General features: G+C 42.5%; 1 protein-coding gene across 4 annotated transcripts in view; it reads left to right on the top strand.

Annotated features, from left to right (window-relative positions):
* The first annotated feature begins 1450 nt into the window (after positions 1-1450).
* Positions 1451-21820, top strand: part of LPIN2 (lipin 2) — a 101758-nt gene continuing 81388 nt past the window's right edge. For 2 of the 4 annotated variants that reach the window (XM_055323757.1, XM_055323756.1), the window contains exon 1: positions 20585-20695. The gene's annotated coding sequence lies outside the window, so the exon portion shown is untranslated. Of the gene's footprint in view, positions 1474-20584; positions 20696-21151; positions 21171-21820 lie in introns of those variants that run through there. The other 2 variants (XM_055323753.1, XM_055323754.1) reach the window with 2 other exon arrangements.

Below are 21820 nucleotides of genomic sequence, written 5' to 3'. Positions count from 1 at the left end.
TTTTAATGTACTTGGGCAGGTTTCCTGGAATTAGAGAGCTAAGGTGATGGATGGAGTAAAGTACAAGGATGTATTTATGGCTGGAGGAGAGTGGGAAAGATTTGGAACAGCTGCATAAAAGACCAGGAGTGAGGGGAACAGCTCTGGGCCTGGGCAGGAGTAGTGGGGGGATGGGGAGGAGCGGTGTAGGGAGGAGGAGCATCTCATGTGTATTCCAGTTTTGTGGGCAGTGTGGCAGCTAAGAAATGCAGGACTCAGGGGTCCAGGGTGATGATAAGAGCTTAGATGCAGGGGTACCTAGGTGGCTCAGTCAGCTGAGCGTCAGATTTGATTTGATTTAGGCTCATGTTGTGAGCTTGCAGAGGTGGGATGGAGCCCCACATTTGGCTCTGTGCTCATCCAGGAGCTTGCGTGAGGATTCTCTCTCTCCTCTCCTTCTGCCCCTCCCCCTACTCTCTCTTTATCTCTCTCTCTCTCTCTTTAAAATAAATAAATCTTTAAAGAGAGAGAGAGAAAGAGCGCTTTAACTGCAAAGAAAGCCTATGACCTTAGATGTCTCAGACCAACCAATGGACCCAAGCAAGGGCGGAAATTTTCTTGAGGACAGACACTGCGTCTGATGCCTTATCACATCTCTCAACTCTTGGCATGTAGTAGCTTCTTCATAAATATTTCATCATAAGTGAATAAGATAGAAGGTCTCAAGAAAGTGCCTCCTGGATAATACAGATAGAAGAGAGGTCACTTGAGGCCGAGACAGTCCAGGCAGTTGTAAGAATCTTCCTCAGAAACTTCCTCTTGGTTTATTTCCCTCACTAATGTCTGTCCTCTTTTGGCGTGCGACTTTATCAGAGTTCACTCCTCCTCTTTGCATCTAGCACCATGTCTTGTGTTTCGCACAGAAGAGATATCCAGTGCCTGTTTACAGATTGGACACAAACCAAGATGTGATGGGCATTTTGTGGTGGTTGTTTATCTTTGAGGAGCGTAAATCCTGCTGAATAGAGGAATTGCTGCTTCTGCTTCCTGTTGCCATCCCTTGGCCTCATCATGCAAACTGTCTTGCTCATTTTACAGCAACCTGGGTTACCTTTTGGCTTCCATTGCCTCACTCTCAGCTGGCCTTGAAATAAGCACCCTTAAGCATTCTGGTACTGGTGCAGCCCAGCCTGGGTCTGGCATGGCACTTCCTCCTCACAGAAGGAGCCTTTGCCCTCTCAGGACTCCCCAGGGTGCTCTGTATTGCCTTGCTCAATCTTGGCTACCTTCCACCAGGATTGGCCTGCTTAGTCTTGAGTAAACACTTCTCCCTGTCAACCCAACCCCAGCCCATCCATGGGGACCCATCTGCACAGTTAAGCCATTTCAGCAAGCAGAAGCCTACACCAGAGCTGTTCATAATCCTCAGACCTTTTTAAACTATTTTCTGGAATTCACAGACTACTTTTCCACAACGGGAGGCCCTTTGAAGAGGTAGGTGCATGAGATAATCTAGGTGAAGCTATGAGGACTGTGACAGTAATATAAAGAAATCTGGAATAGAAGCCCTGGCTATGTTATATATATTTCAAACATTTTCAGGAGATCTTTATCCCTGAGGGCTAAATATGTCATTATTTTCTTTCTTTCCTAAGTAGGAATCCTTGCTATCACAATTGGGAAAAATTAGCACATAAAATATAGAATCAATCACCAGACTGGGTCAAAAAGCTGGACCCACCACTCCTGACTAGAATCGAAAGCAACCTATTAAATTTCTACCATTCAGATGCTATCTTATTAAATATTGCAGTGGTGATGGGGCCTTAGTCAACTCATTAAGCTAAACGTATTCAAATGAGTCTTGCTACTTGCCACCAAAAGTTCTGTGTCTTGTGCTAAAAGTTTGACTCACTAAAGGCCATTTGGGACAAAATCAAGTCTTTTGTGTGTATAAAATTTTTCCCCTGATGACTCTGTAATCACTGTTCCCTTGTAGATTAGCAATACCATTGAGCAATAGAGTTGAGTTGGATTCTTCTAGTGCAGGGGAAGAATCATGGAGCTAGACTGAATTGGCCTCAAATCCACCACTTTCTGACTGTGTAGAAGTTACATTCCCCACCCACAATACTGGAAAGCAGGAGTAAGAACATTGCACTCTCTCCCATATGGCAATTTTATGAGGATTAAATGAGTTCATTTCTTTAAAAAGTGCCCAGGAAAGCACCTGCCACATATTAGGTGAATAACAAGGGGCTTCTCTTCCTACCTTCCTCTTTTAGTTCCTACCTTGTTTTCCTGAGGGTAGCTTTTCAAAGGGCAAATAGAACATATTATGGAAGTGCTTCTGTATCCGTTCATAGTACAGAAATCATTTGAAATGTATAGAAACAGGAATTCATTTTTGTGAAATTTTCTTACATCACCTATTCTGCATGAGATATGATTTTAAAGTTCTTCCTAGATGAGACAGCACTTTGGACATACATGAGGTAATACAATCTGGTGAGGCCGTTCAAGGTCAGGTCTTTGATCCCCATTTTATAGATGGGTAAACTAACAGGGAAGTGACAGTACTTTTCTTAAGGTCATGTGACAAGTAAGTGTGGGAACTTAACACTGCAGCCCTGTGACTTTCTCTCCCCAGCTGCACTGAGGTACTGGTTTAGAACCCCAGGGGAGAAGCCACCTTTGTTAGATGAGTTCCTGACTCGCTTTTGGGTATGAAAAGAACGCTGTCCTTGACAAGGAGGAGGGGTAGAAATGTCAGTTGCCCCAAACATCTAAGGATTTCCTCTATTACACCGCCGTGGAAACATCCAGCTTCCCATGACCCTGCCCAAAGAGCCAGGACAATTTCTGTATTATTGGAGAGAGTGAACACTTTGCCATGGAAAGGACCAAGAAAAAGTGGGAGGGAATTAAATAAATAAGAGATAAGAATCAGGGCAAGAGCTGTTCTTGAGGAGGCTTTCACCATTTCAAGACAGATGGCAGCTGTCTATAAAATATGTTTGCAAGTCCTACTTCCTTCTTCACTTTGGTTTGTTGTGACAATTGGAGTTAAGTTTTAGGCAAATAAATATATAGGAGCATATTTTCACTCCAAGTATTGGAATAACTAAAGCCCCAGAATACCTCACGAATTTCTCCATTCACTTTGCACAAGAAAACTTCTTTCTGCCAAGTGAGTTTTATTGTTTTCCTGGGCTTGATGGGGAGGCAGGGGGAGGACTTAAGATCCATTTCTCCAATAGTAAGCATTCCTGGTATCATGTAACTAATCAGTTAGTCTGGAGCAGTCTCCCACTCTGGGGAATTGTCTTCTTCCATTTGGTATTTACACCTGCCCTCTGTGCGGTGCACCTACAGCCCACTCATCTGATGCTGGTTCTTGGCTGTCAAACTTCCAGCCCTTGGGCTGTGATGCTCACATCAGGCCAGTCTCCCACCACAGTCCACCTGCCCCAAGAACCAGCCCCTTCACAACATCCCTGTCCTGAGCATTGTTCCCTCAGCGTCCTCTAAGCTGAGTGATGGGACTCCTCTTGGAAATTCTAATCCCTTTTGAAAAATATATTTTATTTTTAACAAAGGCCCCTGATGCTAAATCTGGGGTCCATACTAGAGACTGTGTTTCAAGGGGAGCCGGGTGTTTCAGGATTCTAGTTATGCCACATCTGTAGAGCCAAATGATTGTTGGTAATCAGTGGAGAAAACCCCACCCAAATGATCTCCTGACATAGCGACCACCTCACTTTACCAGATATCAAGAGAGCATCTTTCTATATGGCTCAGACTAGAACCTCTGGGAAAAACAAATGCTGTACAACATGAATTACTGAAATGCAGTGAAGCAAGAACTGAATATTAAGAGTTGGGGAGAAAAGACCTAAGGACATGTGATAAAGGAGACCACATGGAAATATGTGCAGAAATACGCTTTGTGGAAATAACCTTTGGGCAATGAATGTCAGGTGAAATTAGGAGTAAGAAGGAAATAACATGAGATGCTTCCAAATGGCTGATTTAAGGTGTGATGGGCATAATTTGACTTGATTAGACTCTCTAGAGTTTCTGATTTACATAATGCAAAGATACGTGCTCAGTGGCAATCTATTTAATGTTTACCTCTGGGAAGCCCTATGCTTTCTTGTCTTATTTTAAATTCAGACTTGGTGGGATCTTTTGTTTTTGTCATGTCAGTTTGTTTCTTTATGGTGCTGTGAGATGTTAAAAACAGACACAATGACCATCTCCCAAGAAATAAAATCTATCACCTTAAGGATTGAAAGGTGAAAGACATTGGTTGAATTAGTAATTCTCTTAAGTCTGAAGAAGTTTTTTTTTCCCCAAGATTTTATTTATTCATGAGAGACACAGAGAGAGGCAGAGACATAGGCAGAGGGAGAAACAGGCTTCCTGCAGGGAGCCCAATACAAGACTCTATCTACCCCAGGACTACAGGATCATGACCTGAGCCAAAGGCAGATGCTCAACCACTGAGCCATCCAGGTGCCCCTGAGTCGGAAAAAGTTTTAAAAAGATTTTTTTTCTCTCTCTCGTACCTTTTTCATGATTTCATTTACATTGATTTGTGCAGACATTAAAAGTTCCCTAGTTCTGTACTTCTAATGATTGAGATGACATTGTTTTCCTGGTTTATAAAATTTTAGTGGATCGGGCAGCCCTGGTGGCTTAGAGGTTTAGTGCTGCCTTCAGCCCAGGGCGTGATCCTGGAGACCCGGGATCGAGTCTCACGTTGGGCTCCCTGTGTGGAGCCTGCTTCTCCCTCTGCCAGTGCCTCTGCCTCTCTCTCTCTCTCTCTCTCTCTCTCTCTCTCTGTCTCTCATGAATAAATAAAAAAAAAAAAATCTTTGGGGATCCCTGGGTGGCTCAGTGGTTTAGCACCTGCCTTTGGCCCAGGGCTCGATCCTGTCGATCTGGGATCGAGTCCCATGTCAGGCTCCCTGCATGAAGCCTGCTTCTCCCTCTGCCTCTCTCTCTCTCTCTCTCTCTCTCTCTTTCTCTTTCTCTCTCTCTCCCTGTGTCTATCACGAATAAATAAAATCTTTTTAAAAAAATCTTTAAATTAAAATTTTGGTGGATCAGGTGGGTGGGGGAGCACAAAATGTATGGGAAAAACTAAATTTTGCAAAGACTTCATATAAAGTCAAACGTTTGATGGTCTATTTCTCACATGTGCTTACATATTGTGGTGGCTTTGGGGCCTGCCAGTCTGAGGCCAATTGCCACTTACTAATTGTGTGATCTTAAGCAAGTTACTCAATATTTTGGGCATCCATATTTTATCTGTAACATGGAGATAATAAATAATGCCTACCTCTTGGAGTTGTTGCAGGGACAGAGTTGATAATACATGTAAAACACTTACTAGGACAATGCTTTTACATTTGTCCAATAGATTATGTAGTCTTAGAGGAGCCACAGAAGGTTAGAGGTTGTGTCCATTTGAATACTTAGAAGAAATCTAATCTTTTAAGTGAAAATGTGATATCTAAATGATCTTTATTATGGTATAAAAAAGTCAGTTTCGTTTTAGGTTGCAAAATGTCCAGACACAAAATACTAAACAACATGGTTGAGTTAGTAGCTAGAACTAACATTTGTTTAGCACCAACTTTCAATGAAGAGCATTTTTTTTTTTAGGATTTTATTTATTTATTTGACACACACAGAGAGAGAGTGCACACAAGCAGGGAGAGTGCAGGCAGAGACAGAGGGAGAAGCAGGCTCCCTATGGAGAAGGGAGCCCAGTGCAGGGCTCAGTCCTAGGACCCTGGGATCACGACCTGAGCCATGGCCTAACCAGCTCAGACGGTTGGTTAAGCAAATGCTTAACTAAGCAGATGCTTAACCAGCTGAGCCACCCACCGAGCGCCCAAACAGCAAGTTTTAGGAAGCAAAATGTTTGTCTTTACTTTATAACTAACTTCTACTTAAAGCTTTGGTCTGACAGTAGACATTTATCACATGGTGACTGCCCCATATCCGAAATCCTTTCCTATGTTCATGGAAAACCCCACTGTAAGAATCTTGGTAGGGAAAGCCAGAAAGAAACTGTGCCTTCTTTCCCTCTGCCTTGTGCGATGTTTAGAATATTTCTGGGTACACAGTATATGCTGGTTAAATTGAAAATATAAACAGGAAGAAAATTTTCACAACCAGGAAAGGCTACATGGTGAGTCAGAGGTTTTTCTCTGTTCACAAGTAGCTCCACTGTGATTAACTGAGTATCTTTGGGCAAGTCACACAACTTGCTCAGTTAGTTAGTAGCTTCTGCATTCATATATGTGAGACATAAACAAGGCCATGGACCCAACTGGAGTGATATAAGGATTAATCAATGAATGAAAATTATCTGGGAATATCCATATAAAATCATATGTCTATCATATACTAAAAGGTAAGATATGTTTAGTTCACAAATACATATCCCATTATAAGTGTTTTTAGATTGGTTTAGTTGAACTCCTAGAATTTTCTATGCTATATATTATTATAAACATTAATTTATTCTTCATACAATTGTGGAAGTTAAGATAAATTTTTTTATCATGTGTCCAAATTTCATAATTCCAGTTTCTGAGCATTTAGGAAATTTTCCTTCTTCCATCTTCCCTTTTATTTAATTAGGAATTTGTTTAATAGTTACCACATTTTTAAGCTTTAAATTGTAAATTTCTTACTTTCCTCTCCTTTATGGGGCTTCTATAAATTCAGCTCCCATTTTTCTTTTTCTTAAACAGATGCATTGCCTACCCCCCTCTTGAGAAATGTGAATGAAAAATTTCCTATGACTCCCATAATTGCTTTTTCAGTCCCCTCCAAATATTTCAACCCAGCTTTTTTAAAATATGTGATCCAAGGTTGAAAAAGCCAACTTCATCTTTTTTTTTTTAAAGATTGTATTTATTTATTTATTCATGAGAGATGCAGAGAGAGAGAGAGAGAGAGAGAGGCAGAGACACAGGCAAAGGGAGAAGCAGGCTCCACACAGGGAGCCCAATGTGGGACTCGATCCTGGGACTCCAGGACCACACCCTGGGCGGAAGACAGGTGCTAAACCACTGAGCCACCCAGGGATCTCTATCTTTTAACACACATTTTACACACAAACACCACAACCAGAACACAAACATCCATACCTAGACACCTCTCTGCTTTATGCTTTGCCACCTTCATCAATCTTTGAGATTTTTGCAAAGAGGAAATCACTAAATCCAATAAACCAATCCTTAGCATGTGCATGGCTCTCTAAAGCCAAGGTGATTTATGATGCTAAGTTTGAAAGAAATATCACTGCTGTTCATTGATCTGCCTGCCATTTTATGACTTTTCCCAATGAAATGAGACAGGAAAACATTTAATTAGAAGTGCACTAAATTTGGAAGACATAAGAGTCTTTAGCAATCTTTGAAAATTAAATACTGCATGTGTGGGAGAAATACAGATACATTTCACTTCGTGTAATATTGCTGCCATGCTCCTGAGACTTTGAACATGAAAGGAATTTTTTAAAGTGAAGGTTAATTCTTTTAGAAATCTGTCTTGAATCTTTTTATAAAACAGAAGAAGACTTTAAGTTCAGCCTGAAGGGAGGGCAAGACTTAGACAATTAGAAGCAGAGAAGCCAGGCATTTCAGATCGGAAAAATGCTGTAACAAAAGCTGCAGACTGGGAATGAGCATAACATTTTCCAGCAGTGATGAGGAGATGAATGTGACTGGTACGTAGAAGGAAGAAGAGGGAAACCAAGTTGGAGATTGGTAGAGGCAAATATTCTGGGACAGGGCTAGGGAAACTGCTAACTGTCCTGTAACGGTTTTCCCACAGGACATTAGCTGTATGGCACAATCCACCTATTGCGTAGATACATCTTTGCTCTTACGTAAAAGGCCACATTCATCCATCTGTGCATCAGATATTTATTAAGCTTTTTCTGCAGTATGTTACACAGTGTTAGATGTTATTGAAGTGACAATAATAAACTAGCCATGTATCAGGTGATCAAGTATCAAATAATCTGGAAGGAGAGATTGGATTTACATATAAATAATCATAATATGGGGCATTATGTGAAATACAAGCAAATTGCTTTGTCATTCAATAATATGAAAGGAAAAATTACATCCAGTTGATGAGCTTAGGAAAGACTCTTGCAGATGTAGCACTTGCTCAGAACTTGGCAGAATTAGTAGAATGGAGGGTGCAGGAGAACATTCCAGAAAGAAGGAACAATTTGAGCCAAGCTGGGAGGACATACATGGCAGGACAGGGGGCATATCTAGTTAACACTTCAGACGAGAGGGTGGATGGAAGAAATGGTGGGGAGTAGATGGGATATGTCACCAAAGCTGTCAGAAACTCATTTGTCTAGCTGAGGAATGACCACAGGGGTAATTAATGTTGTTGCTGTGGATATTTCCGGGTTGCTGGGTTTTTCTCTTAAAACCAGTCAGGCATTTAAAGGCCTAGGGCATTGATATCTGTTGAAACTTTAAATTGGGGAATAGTTGGCTCCTAACAACCATATCGGTTACACCCAGGCAAACATCCTCCAGGTCTCCCTATCTAATGGCGATATGAAAAGAAGTTGTAGCAAACATTACTACCATGTTTCCTTGAGTACAACTCAGAAGTGAGTTGATAAGACTCTCTGAAGCCAAGGGGGCTGGCCTCTTGAGAAGCTTCTATCTCCAAAACAGTAACAATGTAAAACTTCCTCTCTGAAGCTAAATTAGAAGAAGTAAAGAGATGCCTGCCTAGGAAGAAAAGCTTCACAGGCTCTTCTATACCATGATCTAAATTTAGACTCAAATCTGAGAACAGGAGGGCAGATCAAGTGTTTGGTTCCGTTGTAAATTCCACAGCCCCAGTTCGAATTTCCTTTACTATCTTTTAGGATCTTTTCTTTCTTTCTATTTTTTAAAAAGATTTATTTATTTATTTATTTATTTATTTATTTATTTATTTATTTATTATGATAGACGCACACAGAGAGAGAGAGAGGCAGAGACACAGGAGGAGGGAGAAGCAGGCTCCATGCCAGGAGCCCGACCCAGGACTCAATCCCGGGACCCCAGGATTGTGCTCTGGGCCAAAGGCAGGCGCCAAACTGCCGAGCCACCCAGGGATCCCCCCTTTTAGGATCTTTTCAAAGGCCCCCCTTCCCAGGCTGCAATTGCTCCCAGGCTGTAGACACAGAGCTGTGTTTTCTAGCGCAGGATCATAGAACAATTCTGGAAAGTTTGAGGAGATGAGAAATCTGAAAGGACGGTTATTTGACGGTGATAACATCAGCTATGGGGAAGATTTTTTTCCCATAGCACCCTCTATCCCTCACCCCAAACCGCTCTTGCTCAGTTATTACAAGTTAATTCCGGGGGCACCTGGGTAGCTCAGTGGTTAAGTGTCTGCCTTCAGCTCTGGTCGGAATCCTGGGATCCTGGGATTGAGTCTCGCATCGGGCTCACGGCGGGAAGCCTCCTTCTCCCTCTGCCTATGTCTCTGCCTCTCTCTGTGTCGCTCATGAATAAATCAATAAAACCTTTATTTAAAAAAAGCTAATTCTGTTAATAACAGTCAGTTACTAAAGCTGATTTCTGATTTTGTGCAGAGGCCTGGGCTTCTTATCATTTTCCTCCTTGCCACTCCTCTGTTTGTACCTTTCCTTTATCTTTTCTGCTCCAGCTAAAACAGAAAGTCTCAGTAACATGTGTTATGTGATGAAGGGGAAGATGGAATGGGGGTGGGATGTGTTGGCTGAGGATGAAGGACAGTTGGGAATGGCTCATGTTTCAACAATGAAACTTTTGAGAATCCCCGTTCCAGCTCTACCTTTTCTTGCTCTCTGTACCCTCTGCGACACGTGCTGTATTCTTCTGCACCCAGAAGGTAATATTCACAAACTTGGTCCATCCCTGCGTTCAAAAGTAGTCTCTTTCCTCACAGAAGTTTGTGGAAGGCACATTGTAACTAACCCACTCAAGGTGATGCTCCAGAGATTAGCTAATTAATTAATAACTACATAGCACCCTAAGCTTGCTGAGCATTTATTTCATAAAATCTGAAGATTATTGTTTAATAACAAAAGACTCCCTGAGTAAAAACACCAAAGCTTGAGGTCTAACAAGAAAAAAAATCTACAAGGCCATACCCTTTCCCCCTGACTTTTCTAACACTGGAAGAAATGTGTCTAGCGTTCGTAAGCCATTTAGAGAAATATGAGGGAGTGAGGAGGGAGGAGAGGAAAAACCTTTGTGTTGCCAAGAAAATTAATTTAGTGAAGAGCTTTCATAAGGGAGAAAATGAGGAGAAGCAAAAGAAGGGAAGGAGTGCACACATCATCAGGATCATGATGTAGGACTAACACCCCCAGACCAAGGAGGAACAAAGGACGGTTTTTGAAGTCTTTTGGAAGAGGATAAAGAGACCAGATGTACTTGGCAAACACATTCTTTAAGAATAGTTTGTGGTTGTCCAGACATTCCATTCAAATTAGTGGCTGTTCTGGAAAGAAATAAGGACAGGAGCTGCTGAAACAAGCAATCTGGAAGCCCAGGAAAGTTAATATTCACAGAGAAAAAGTTGTCCAGACTGGCGTCAGAATGGTTGCCGCAGAGTCTTAACAGTGCAGTGAATCGCTGCGGGCTTTCTAACATGCTTGGGGGCAGAGCCCTTCTTAGGCCGGTTAAAATCTCTCCTCCCTCCATAACTTCTAAATTATTATTTTTGTTACCATTATTTGTTTGGTTATAACGTACAATATGTGCTGATGAAACTTGGCCCTACAAATGAGAGGAAAAATCTCAAGGTGCTAATAATCAGATCCTTCCTAATGTTTTCTCTAAACGGCCCAACGACGGAAGGTGGTGGGTACTCTCACAAGGGAATGATTTTCAGACAAAGTCCATCTCCTAGGTGACACTGAGTGATCCTGAGAAGGTCTCCCAGACATAGCTCTGCTTACTGAGTAGGGCCAAAATCCTTAGTGCCCGATCATGGAATGAACTGCCCCCAGCATGATGGACTACCCATCACTGGGAGGATTCAAGCAGCGACAGGACCTAAGGGGTTTTCTACCCTGCAGCAGGTCAGACACATTTGCCTCCTAGGTCCCTGGTTTGATAATCCCAGTAGCACATAACCAATGAAAATAAGAAAGTCCATCTTTAGGTGACTTTGTTCTCAGGACTAAGAATTATAACCACTGATTTAAAAGAATGCCAACAAACCTAACTGGAATGATTTGGAGATAGATATATTGTGAGTGACTTCTTAGAAGAGCTCTTGTACTTCTGGTATTTCTTTTTGCACTTCTGGTCCATCTTGCTCATCATTTAGAAGGATTTATTACAAAACAAGCTGTGTATCACACTATTGAAAAGAATTTACTCCCTGCAGCTTGTTAGGGAAGTTGCAAGACATACCAAATTTGTCTTGCAAGCCATGAAGATAAACTTACAGAGCTTGGAGGCACACCATAACATTTTTTAAAAATACAGAGAGGTATTTATTTATTGATTCAATTTCATTTTTCCTTCATTTATTTTAATTTTTATCATAAAATAAAGATACACACAAACACCTATATACCCATCACCCGAGACACTCTATCCATGATACTCTGTATGCCACTCTCAGACTACTGGTTTCTCTTTCTATCAAAGCTAATCCTATCCTGAAATTTCTGTTACTCACTTCCTTGTTTTTCTTTTAGTTTTTATTGCCTATGCTTTTATCTTTAAATGATATCTTGTTTAGAATTGCCTGTTTATGGAATAGAATAAGTAGAATCATACTTTAATCTTTTGTTGCTTCTTCACTCAACATTTTATTTTTGAGAATCATTCATGCTGATGATAATTGTATAGTATTCCTTGTCTGTACAACAATTAAATTATCTATTCCACCTTTGGTGAACATTTGGATTCTTGCTCTTTGCAATTAGAGCAATGGTGCTGTAAAGATTCTTGTATGTGTCTCTGAATACATTTGTGCAAGGATTTTTAGAGGGTATATATACATAACATTGAAATTCCTGAATCTTTGTGTATGTATATTTCAACTTTCTAGGTAATACCAACCTTTTTCTAAAGTTGTTATGCATTTGAATTCCAACCAGCAGCGTGTCTGAGCTCTGTTGGTCAATCTATACCCTTGTCAACACTTGGCATTGAACAACTTTCAAAGTTTTTGCTGTTCTGTTGAGTGGGTAGTTGCATCTCATTATAGTTTTAATTTACTTTTCCCTGGTTACTAATGGAACTAAATATCTTTCATATGTTTATGTATAATTTGTTCATGTTTTCTGTGTGTGTAATTCCTTTGTTTCTTTTGCTAATTTTTCTACAGATTGCTAGACTTATTTATTGATTCATTGGAGTTCTTCATATATTCTGGATCCAACTATTTGGTGGATTATATATGTGGTGAATATATTTTCCTAGAATAATGCTTATTTTTGTTTTGTTTTACTCTATTTTATCTTTTTAAATAGTTCTAACTTTAATCAAATCTATCGATCTTTTTCTTTCCAGTTAGTGCTTTTTATATCTTATGTAAGAAAAACTTCCCTACCCAGAATTTGTTTACATATTCTCCTATACCGTCTCCTAAAAGTTATATATCACATATCATTGAATACAAGTTGCTGTTGATTATAAGAAACATCACAATTTCAGAAGTGGCAAAATGAAAAAGGAAGTATATCCTTGAAATGATGACAACAAAGCAAATTTGTTTTTCTTGTATATGTCTTTAATCCAACTAAGGCTGATTTGGGAATATGCCATAAGAACAGAGTCCACATTCTTTTCCATGTGGATTATCAACTGCCTCTTCACCATTTATTGCAAAGTCCACCTTTCCCCCAGTGATCTGACTTGCCACCTCTACCATACATGAAATGACTATATATACTGGCTCTGTTTCTAGGCTCTCTATTTTGTTTGATTAATCTATTTGTCTATCCCTGTCCCAATATTACTTTTACTGACTACTATAGGTTTGCTATATAAGAGCGTAAATCTTCCCTCTATGTTCTTCTTCAAGAAGAGAACTCTGTTGCAGTTTTTTTTTTAATTTTTATTATTTATTTATGATAGTCACAGAGAGAGAGAGAGGCAGAGACACAGGCAGAGGGAGAAGCAGGCTCCATGCAGGGAGCCTGACGTGGGACTTGATCCGGGGTCTCCAGGATCACGCCCTGAGCTGAAGGTGGCGCTAAACCGCTGAGCCACCTGGGCTGCCCAGTATCATATTTCTTTTTTTTTTTTCATATTTCTTTAATTAGGTGTTCCTTATAGCTTTTCAATGAAGTTTTATAATTCTCATTATAAAAGTCTTGCATATGTTTAGTTAGGCTCATTCTTAAGTACTTTGTGTTTTGTGTTTTGATACTATATAGAAAGAAAAAGTTTTTCTTGAACCTCTTAGGGTTCCAGGCTGGGTCTGAAAATTAAACTGACAAAGACAGATATACAGGAGAAAACCATACAAATTTATTTTTTACAAGACATGAGAGTCTTCATAAGAAAATGAAAAACTGAAGAAGCAAGTTAGACCCGTGTATTTTTATGCTAGGTTCAATGAAGAATGGGCAATCATATAGAAATATGATAGGTTAAGTAGTATGTGGTAATTATAGTAAACTTTGTCATCTTTTAAAAATTCATTTGTTTATTGCTGGTATATATAGATGCTAAATGACTTTTGTCATTTTTGTACCCACAAAAGTCAATATACATTGCTAGAAGTCAAAACATTGCTAAACTCTCATGTTCATCTCTATAGGTTATGAACATATTCTTTTGAATTTCTTACATACACTATCATGTCATTGTGATTCTTCCCTTCTAGTCTGTATATATTTTATTTCTTTTTCTTGCCTTACTCCACTATTTCAGTCCTCTAGTACAATACTCGAGATGGCAGCATACTTTTATTGTTCCTCATTTTATTTTATTATTTTTTATTTTAGAGAGAGAAAAAGAGTGTGTGAGTGGGGGGAGGGGCAGGAGAAGAGAGAGAATCTTAAGTTGGCTCCACACTTAGCATGGAGCCTGGCATGGGACTCCATCTCACAACCCTGAGATTATGACCTGACCCCAAATCAAGAGTCAAACACTTAACTGACTTAACGATCCAGGTGCCCCTCTTATTCCTCATTTTAAAAGGAATGGTTACTTATGATGTTTACTGTAGATTTTTGTAAATATGCTTTATCAAGGCAAATATTCCTAGTTTATTACGAGTTCTTCTAGGTGGATATTGAATTTTATCAAAGGCTTTTTTGCATCTATTGAGATCATGATACAATTTTTCTCCTTTAATCTTTAATGTGATAAATTACATTAATTGATTTTCTCAGCTGAAACTAACTTTAAATTCCTGGGTGAACCAGGTTATGATGTATCATTTTGCTGAACATAAATTGAAATTTTGTTGAGGACTTTTATGTCTATATTCATGAGTGAGATTGCCCTGATATTTCTGTTTCTTACATTCTCCAAGTCAAATTTTGGCATAAGGTTATGCTAGCCTCATAAACTGAGTTGAGGAATAATCTCTCTTTTTCTATACTCTAGAATAGCTTCTGTGAGATTAGCATCATTTATACCTTGAATGTTTGGTAGAAGTCACAGGTAAAATTATTTCAGCCTAGATTTTTCTCTACAGAAAATATTTAATGATAGATTCAAGTTCTTGAATGGTTATGAATCTAGTCTTGTTTTATATTTCTATTTCTATTTCTTGGAATTTTTCCACTTTATCTAAATTTTCAAATTTAATTCACATAAAAATGTTCACAGTTTTTTTATCTGTAATTTTAGCATCATGTGTGATTATAACTTTTTCTTTATTCCTCACATTGTTTGTTGTGACTTCTCTTTTTTCTTGATCATTTTTACCAAAGATTTGTAAAATTTTTAAATCTTTCCCAATGATTGGTTTATTTGGTCCTTTCGATTGTATGTTTACTTTCAATTTTATTATTTTCTTCCTTTTTAAATTATTTCTTCTATTTTATTTGACTTTATTTTGCAATTCTTTTTCTAACTCTTTCACTCTTCATATTTCAAACTATTTTCTCTTCTTTTCTTTTTTTCTTTCTTTTTTTTTTTTTTAGGTAGGCTCCATGCCCAGCATGGAGCCCAGTGCATGAATTCAGGACCCTGAGGTCAAGACCTGAGCTGAGATCAAGAGTTGGTTGCTCAACCAACTGAGCCATCCAAGCACCCCAAACTGTTTTTTCTTTTATTATAAGCTTTTAGGTCTAGAAATTTCCCTTTACTTCTTTAGTTTTATCTCTCAACTTTCTTCATATAGTATCAAATATTTAATACACATAGCATTTAAATATTGTTAGATTTTCAGAATGATTTGTTCTTTGACCTTTGACTTTCCAAACAAATGGGTATATCTAGTTATCTTTACTTTTTATTTTTTTAAATAGATTTATTTATTTGAGAGAGATAGAGAGCGCACAAGAGCCAGCAAGAGGGAATGGCAAAGGGGGTGGGAGAGGGACAAGCAGACTCTGCACTGAACACAGAGCCCTATGGGGTAGGTGGGGGCAGAATGGGCCTTGATCTCACAGCCCTGAGATTTTTTACCTGAGCTGAAATCAAGAATTACTGATTTTTTTAAAGATTTATTTATTTATTCATGATAGACATAGAGAGAGAGAGAGAGAGAGAGAGGCAGAGACACAGGCAGAGGGAGAAGCAGGCTCCATGCCGGGAGCCTGATGTGGGACTCGATCCCGGGACTCCAGGATCACGCCCTGGACCAAAGGCAGGCGCCAAACCACTGAGCCACCCAGGGAATTACTGATGTTTAACTGGCTTTGCCATCCAGGTGCCCCCTAGTTACCTTAAAAAAAAAAAAAAGATTCTTGACTTAATTGCAGTAAGAAAATATGGTCTGTGCAATATGCAAAAAATTCAAAATTTGTTGAAACTTGCCATATGGCTCAATCTATGATCAACTTTAGTGAGGTTTCTGGGTGGGCTCAAAAACAATTGATTTTTTTTTTCTCACTCTATGATCTTGCATTTGGAGTCCCAACTTTATTGAGACTTGTATTTAAACTGCATGCTTAGAGCAGACTCTAGGCTTTCACCTCTGTCCCCAAGACTCCCAAGGTTTGGGATAAGTTTTCTTGGACAGAAAACCAACATTCAAATTCACTAGATTCAGCGAATACCTTCCAGGCAAGAGTTGACTTTGAGTTCTTTTTAATTCACTGGTTTCTGGCCTTTACTGTATCCTGGTGCTACTGTTCAACTTCTTGCAGTTTATAGATGCCAAAATATATTTTTAATATTTTACTCAGTATTTTTGTTGCCATTTTCATTGAAAGAGTTAGTCCAGACACTTCCCTGAGCATCTTACTAGAAATGAAAATCCTTATTTTATTTTTCATCAAATATTTATTGGGCACCTACTATGAGAGGAATAAAAGCTATAATTCTGATCAAGGTGAACTAGTAGCATGAGAAAAAGAGTCATTGGGGTAGGATGGTAGAGGCAATTAACCAGTGGTGAAAACAGGTGGTTAAGTATACAGGTTTGGGAGTCGAGTATGCCTGGGGACAAAACCCAGGGTCACTGCTTACTAGCTGTGAGACTTGAGGCAAGTCACTCAAACTCTCTGTGCCTCAGTTCCTTCATTAATAAATTGGTGTTAATGATAGAGATACCTCATAGGTTTGTTGTTGGGATTTCTAAAAGAACCAAGCATACTTTGATGGCTCAGAAAATGCTAAGTAGTCTTTGTCCTGTGAAAAGGATTTTGATCTATAATGGTACCAGAGGATATGAAATGGAGAATCTTGCTCATTCACCCACAGAACTGAACTTAAGATCTGAGAGAATGATTTCCTGTAAACGCCTCTTTTACAGAAGGCTGAGACTTATTTTTTTTGCTACAGCACGAATTTCCCAAATTGCTGTTCCTCTGTTATTTCCTGATAAACCAAGTTCTGTTAATTCGAGCTTGCATCACTTCACTTCTTCAGTGGGATTGACAGTCCTCAGAGAAGAGATGCATAAGCTGGGAACAACAAAGTTATTTCTCTAAGGTTTAATCACCTCCCATGGGAGCTGCCAGAGGGAGGGCATAAAACGACCTCCCTTCCAACTCTGAGCTGGGGAGACTTGATTCTTATTCTAGGGAAAAATCCTCCCCACTTCTGGGTTCCCTTAAAGAGAACCTTTTTCACTGGCTCTCTCCGTCTTGACCTAGATCTGTTCCTCAATGAGTTTAGAGGGTTGGGAATTAAAGACATAAAGGGAAAAAAAAAATTAAAGACATAAAGGAAATGTCTTGCAGGCCACTTCTGCTTTCCAGAAGTTCCTTGAGACAGTCAGAATGCCTGACTACATTGTTAAAATGGGGTGAGGGTGGGAGGGAGAAAGAATAAAAATGTACGGAGAAAGATAGAAGTTAGTATTTCAAAAATTATCCTGTTTCAAAAGGAATGGCTAAAGCACGCCAGCCAGAAGGAGTAGGAGAGAAAATTGGAGAGAAAAAGAACACCCAGATGCCATGCTAGAGAACTTGGGACTTTTTCCCTCCAGGCATGGATTGCCAATAGCTTGTGCTATAGGTTGATCTGCAATTCAGAGTGGAGGTTACTTAGAATTGTGGAGAACTGGAGGGCAGAAGATCAGCTCAGATATGTCTGCAACGGGTCCTAAGACACACAGCAAGGGCCTCAGCGCTAAAGGGGTGAGGCCACGTGGTTGTGCAACGCAACTGTGGAGGACCCTGCAGGTGGCCAACATGGCAGTTCTACAGAGAGTCTTAGCGTAGAAATGAACAGATTTGATATACGTGGAATGAGAGTAGAGGGAAATGAGACTCCCTATCATGTTTTTTTCTGGCTAGGGTGACTAAATGGGTGATGGTGCAATTAGCCAGGATAGGAGATTCAGGAGGAGCAGGTTTGAAGAAGCAAACATGATGGGCCTGAATTGGATGTCACTGTGGGCATGCTGGTGAAGATGTCTAAAGCCACCAAGCACAGGCATGAGGCTCTCAGAGGAGTTTGTGGCTGATTGGAGGAGGGGGAGTTTCAAGAAGGAAATCGTGGTCAACTGTGTCTTACCCTGCAGAGATTGTGAGAGAGGATACTGAAAGAGACCCACTCTATTTGGCAACCAGAAGGTCATTGTTGACTTTAGCCTGACCAGTTTCAGGTGCTGAGGAGGAACAGAAGCAGAACAAGATGGTGAAATGAAAAAGCAGAGACTCCTCTTTCCAGGTAGCTTGGCTACCTTGGGGAGCGAACCTGCGATAGAAGTTGATAGCCTCCCTTCCCTCTCCTCCTCTTGCCCCTTCTCCTCCTATAAGTAGTGGGAGAAGTCTGAACCAGCTAAAGCTAAAGATTGAATCCTGAGTTGAGAAAGCAGGGAAGACAAGAAGAGTGAAGGTCCGCCACGGAGCTGGAAGGTGGTGGGGCCAGAGGACAGGTGAAGGAAGATATTCCTTCCTCTGACATTCCAGTGGAGTAGGTGGGTACCTCGTGGTTCCCCGCAGACTTCTTCGGCATCATGGGCAGGAAATGAAGGGATATCATGCAACAAATATTTAATGAGTCCCTACTTTGCTTAAGTCGTGGTGTAAATTAGGTAGACACCAGAGAATGAGGAAATATTAGAAATGTGAATCATTCAGAGGTACAAATCTAAAGTTGTCTGGAGGAAGGGAGGGGATGTCTAGGGCTTCCTGAATGATGAAAGGAAGGAAGGAAGCTTGACAGAGTATTTCCCTCCCAAGGCAGCAGGTAGCAAAAATAGCCCGAGAGAAACAGGAAAAAGTCTTATGTGGGAAAAATGGAAGAAAGGAAAGAGGCAAACAGTAACAGCATGTTCCAGGTTCTAAACATTAAGCTAAATTAGGCACTTTATAGGCAAAACAATCCTGTGAGAAAGGCATTACTATTTCCATTTTATTGATGTAGAAAGTGAGGATCCAGTTCTTTTTCTGTCTTCAATTCCACTTCTCCATAGAGGATTAAAATGCCTTGAAGTATTGGAAGAGGAATTCCAATTCTTGTCTTTTAAAATTTTCATTTCACTTGCAAGCCAAGAGAAAAGAGGGCAATTCTTAGTGTGCTCGTGCCGTGAAACTACGTAGTCTCAGTAGGGCCTTGGTTAAGGATGGGCCAAAGCTTGGCTGAATTCGAAAGAGGCCAAGGAACTTAGATGAGGAAGTGGTTGCCCTGTTCCTTCTGCGGAACCGGGGGAGGGGGGGGGGGAGGCCTGGCAGCCTGTTTGCTGGGTCCCGCACAGCCAAGCCACAGCAGGCTCCGTCGGTGGGAAGAAATGTGCTGCCGCCGGGCTCCCTAGGCAGAAGCTTTATGTAAATGCCTAATTTCCAATATGGATTATCATCCACGGAATGCATACTGAGAAATTAAGTGACATTTGGAAGTAAGACATGCACTTCCATACATAGCTCTTAATAATAGAATAGGCTGCAAAAAAGATAAAAACCAGTATGCAGTCATAGACGCTTTTGACAATTCCTCTCTTCAACAGTGTATTTTTAAATGTCCTTTTAAATATAAGGGAAGGGAGAAGAAATGTGTGGGAGATATCAGAAAGGGACACAGAACATAAAGACTTCTAACTCTGGGAAATGAACTAGGGGTGGTGGAGGGGGAGGAGGGTGGGGGGTGGGGGTGAATGGGTGACGGGCACTTGACGGGATGAGCACTGGGTGTTATTCTGTATGTTGGTAAATTGAACACCAATAAAAATTAATTTATAATTAAAAAAAATAAATAAATTCAATTAGCAAAAAAAAAAAAATAAATAAATGTCCTTTTAATAGGATCGGGGAGGAGTGGAGAGTAACCAAACAGGCTCCTGGTGGTCACAAGTGGATTATAAAGCATTCGACTGCATACCTTTTTTTTGCACTTTATTTTTTTTAAAGATTTTATTTATTTATTCATGAGAGACAGAGAGAGGCAGAGGGAGAAGCAGGCTCCATGCTGGGAGCCCGACATGGGACTCGATCCCAGGTCTCCGGGATCAGGCCCCGGGCTGAAGGCGGCGCCAAACCGCTGAGCCACCTGGGCTGCCCTTTTTCACACTTTAATATTTTGCAGTCGGGCTCTAAGTTCCACCCGACGCGCCGCAACGTTGCCATGGGGTCCAGCAGAAACTTTTTCTTTCTTTCTTTCTTTCTTTCTTTTTTTTTTTTAGAAAAGCACGGCTAGCGTTGTGCCGGGCTAGAGGCCGGGGCTCCGGGCCCTGCGGCGCAGGAGAGGAGCCGCCGCCGCCGCCGCCGCCGCCGCCGCCGCCGCCGCCGCCGCGCGCTGGGCGAGCGCGGGCCCGGGCCCGGGCGGGAGGCAGCTAGGGCGCCGCGCGGCCGGGAGGCGGCGGCCGAGCGCGGCGTCACGTGGCCGGGGAGGGGCCTGCGCGCCGCCAGCCCGCCCGCCGCTCGGCCGCCGCCGCCGCCGCCGCCGCCGCCGCGTCCCATTCATGAGGGCCGCCCGGCTCGGCTGCGGCCCAGGCGGCTCCGGAGGCAGCGGCGGCGGCGGGCGCCCGGGCCTCGCGCGCGTCCTCGGCCGGCCCCGCCCCCTCAGCCCCGGCGAGCGCGCCGTCCAGCCGCCGCCTCCCCTCGGCCGCCCGCGGGCGCCGGCGCGGGTCGGGAGCGGAGCCGCCGCAGGTAAGCGGGCGCGGGCCCCCCGGTCGCGGCGCGGCCTCGGCGCTCGCGGGAGGCCGGGACCCCTGCCCCCGCGTCGCCGCCGCCGCCGTCACGTAGGCCGCTCGGCGCGCGGGGCGGGCTGCGGTGGGGGCGCGGGGCCGCGGGGCGGACGAGGACGGGGACCCCCTGAAGCGTCCGGGTGCCCCCGCCGCGGCCCGAGGGGCGGTCCCTGAGGGCGCCCCCAGCTCGCGGGGTGCTGGCGCGGAGGCCGGCGCGGAGGCCGGGGTGACGCGCGGCCGAGCGGCGCGCGGCGAGGGGGCCCGGCTGGAGGCCGCGCGAGCCGCCCCCGCCCCCGCCCCCGCCCCCGCCCCCGCCCCGGGGGAGGGGGCCCGGCGCACGTGAGCCGCAGGGACCCGGCTGGGAAGTTGCTGTTCCGCGGCCCCGGCCGGCCGTTCGCCCCGCGTCTCTGCCCCCGGCTGTGGGCCCGGCCCCGAGTGTGAGTCGTCTCTCGCGTCTCGAAGCCCCGTTCCCCTCGACACGTCTCAGTCTGCAGCGGACGTGTTAAGAGCCGGTTTCAGAGCAGGGGCCTCTCTCTCAACTTTTAACCCCGAGGGTCACCATTTTCTCCCCTCTTGTGAACAAATTGAGAATATTCTCCTTGAGAATTTCGTGTGACATTTTGGAGGCATACTTAAGAACCAGGACCGGAAACATCACCCTTCCTTTCAGAAAGTGCTGGAAGTCTGAATATTCGGAAATGCTATGGGAAGGGTTGCTTAAGCCGCTCTACTAATTTTAAATCGTGCATTTCGGGATGATTTTTCCGAACCTGTTTGTTTTAGACCGAAAAAGAGTCTCTTGAGAGTCTTGGTGTCAGGCCAGGTCCTATTGCAGCTCTTTGCCCAGTAGAGATGCCCTGTGTTAACTGTTTATTGAAATCTCGCCTGGCTGGTTCATGATTCTTTGACAATGCGGTTTTGAGATCCATTTGAAATATTTGCAAATTATTTAGTGGCCCATATGGTTTGTATGTTGATGGTCTGAGTTTAGTGGCTTAAGAATGAAAAGCGTGGCCGGCGATGCTGGGGTGGGGTGGGGGGAGATACGGAAGTGGGGGGGGGCTGCTGAGGTAGGGGGCTGCTGAGG

The sequence above is a fragment of the Nyctereutes procyonoides genome, unplaced genomic scaffold, assembly GCF_905146905.1.
Source record: "Nyctereutes procyonoides isolate TBG_1078 unplaced genomic scaffold, NYPRO_anot_genome, whole genome shotgun sequence".
Taxonomy (NCBI): Eukaryota; Metazoa; Chordata; class Mammalia; order Carnivora; family Canidae; genus Nyctereutes; species Nyctereutes procyonoides.
Note: the sequence above shows the minus strand (reverse complement) of the source record. Positions and strands in the feature narration are given on the sequence as shown.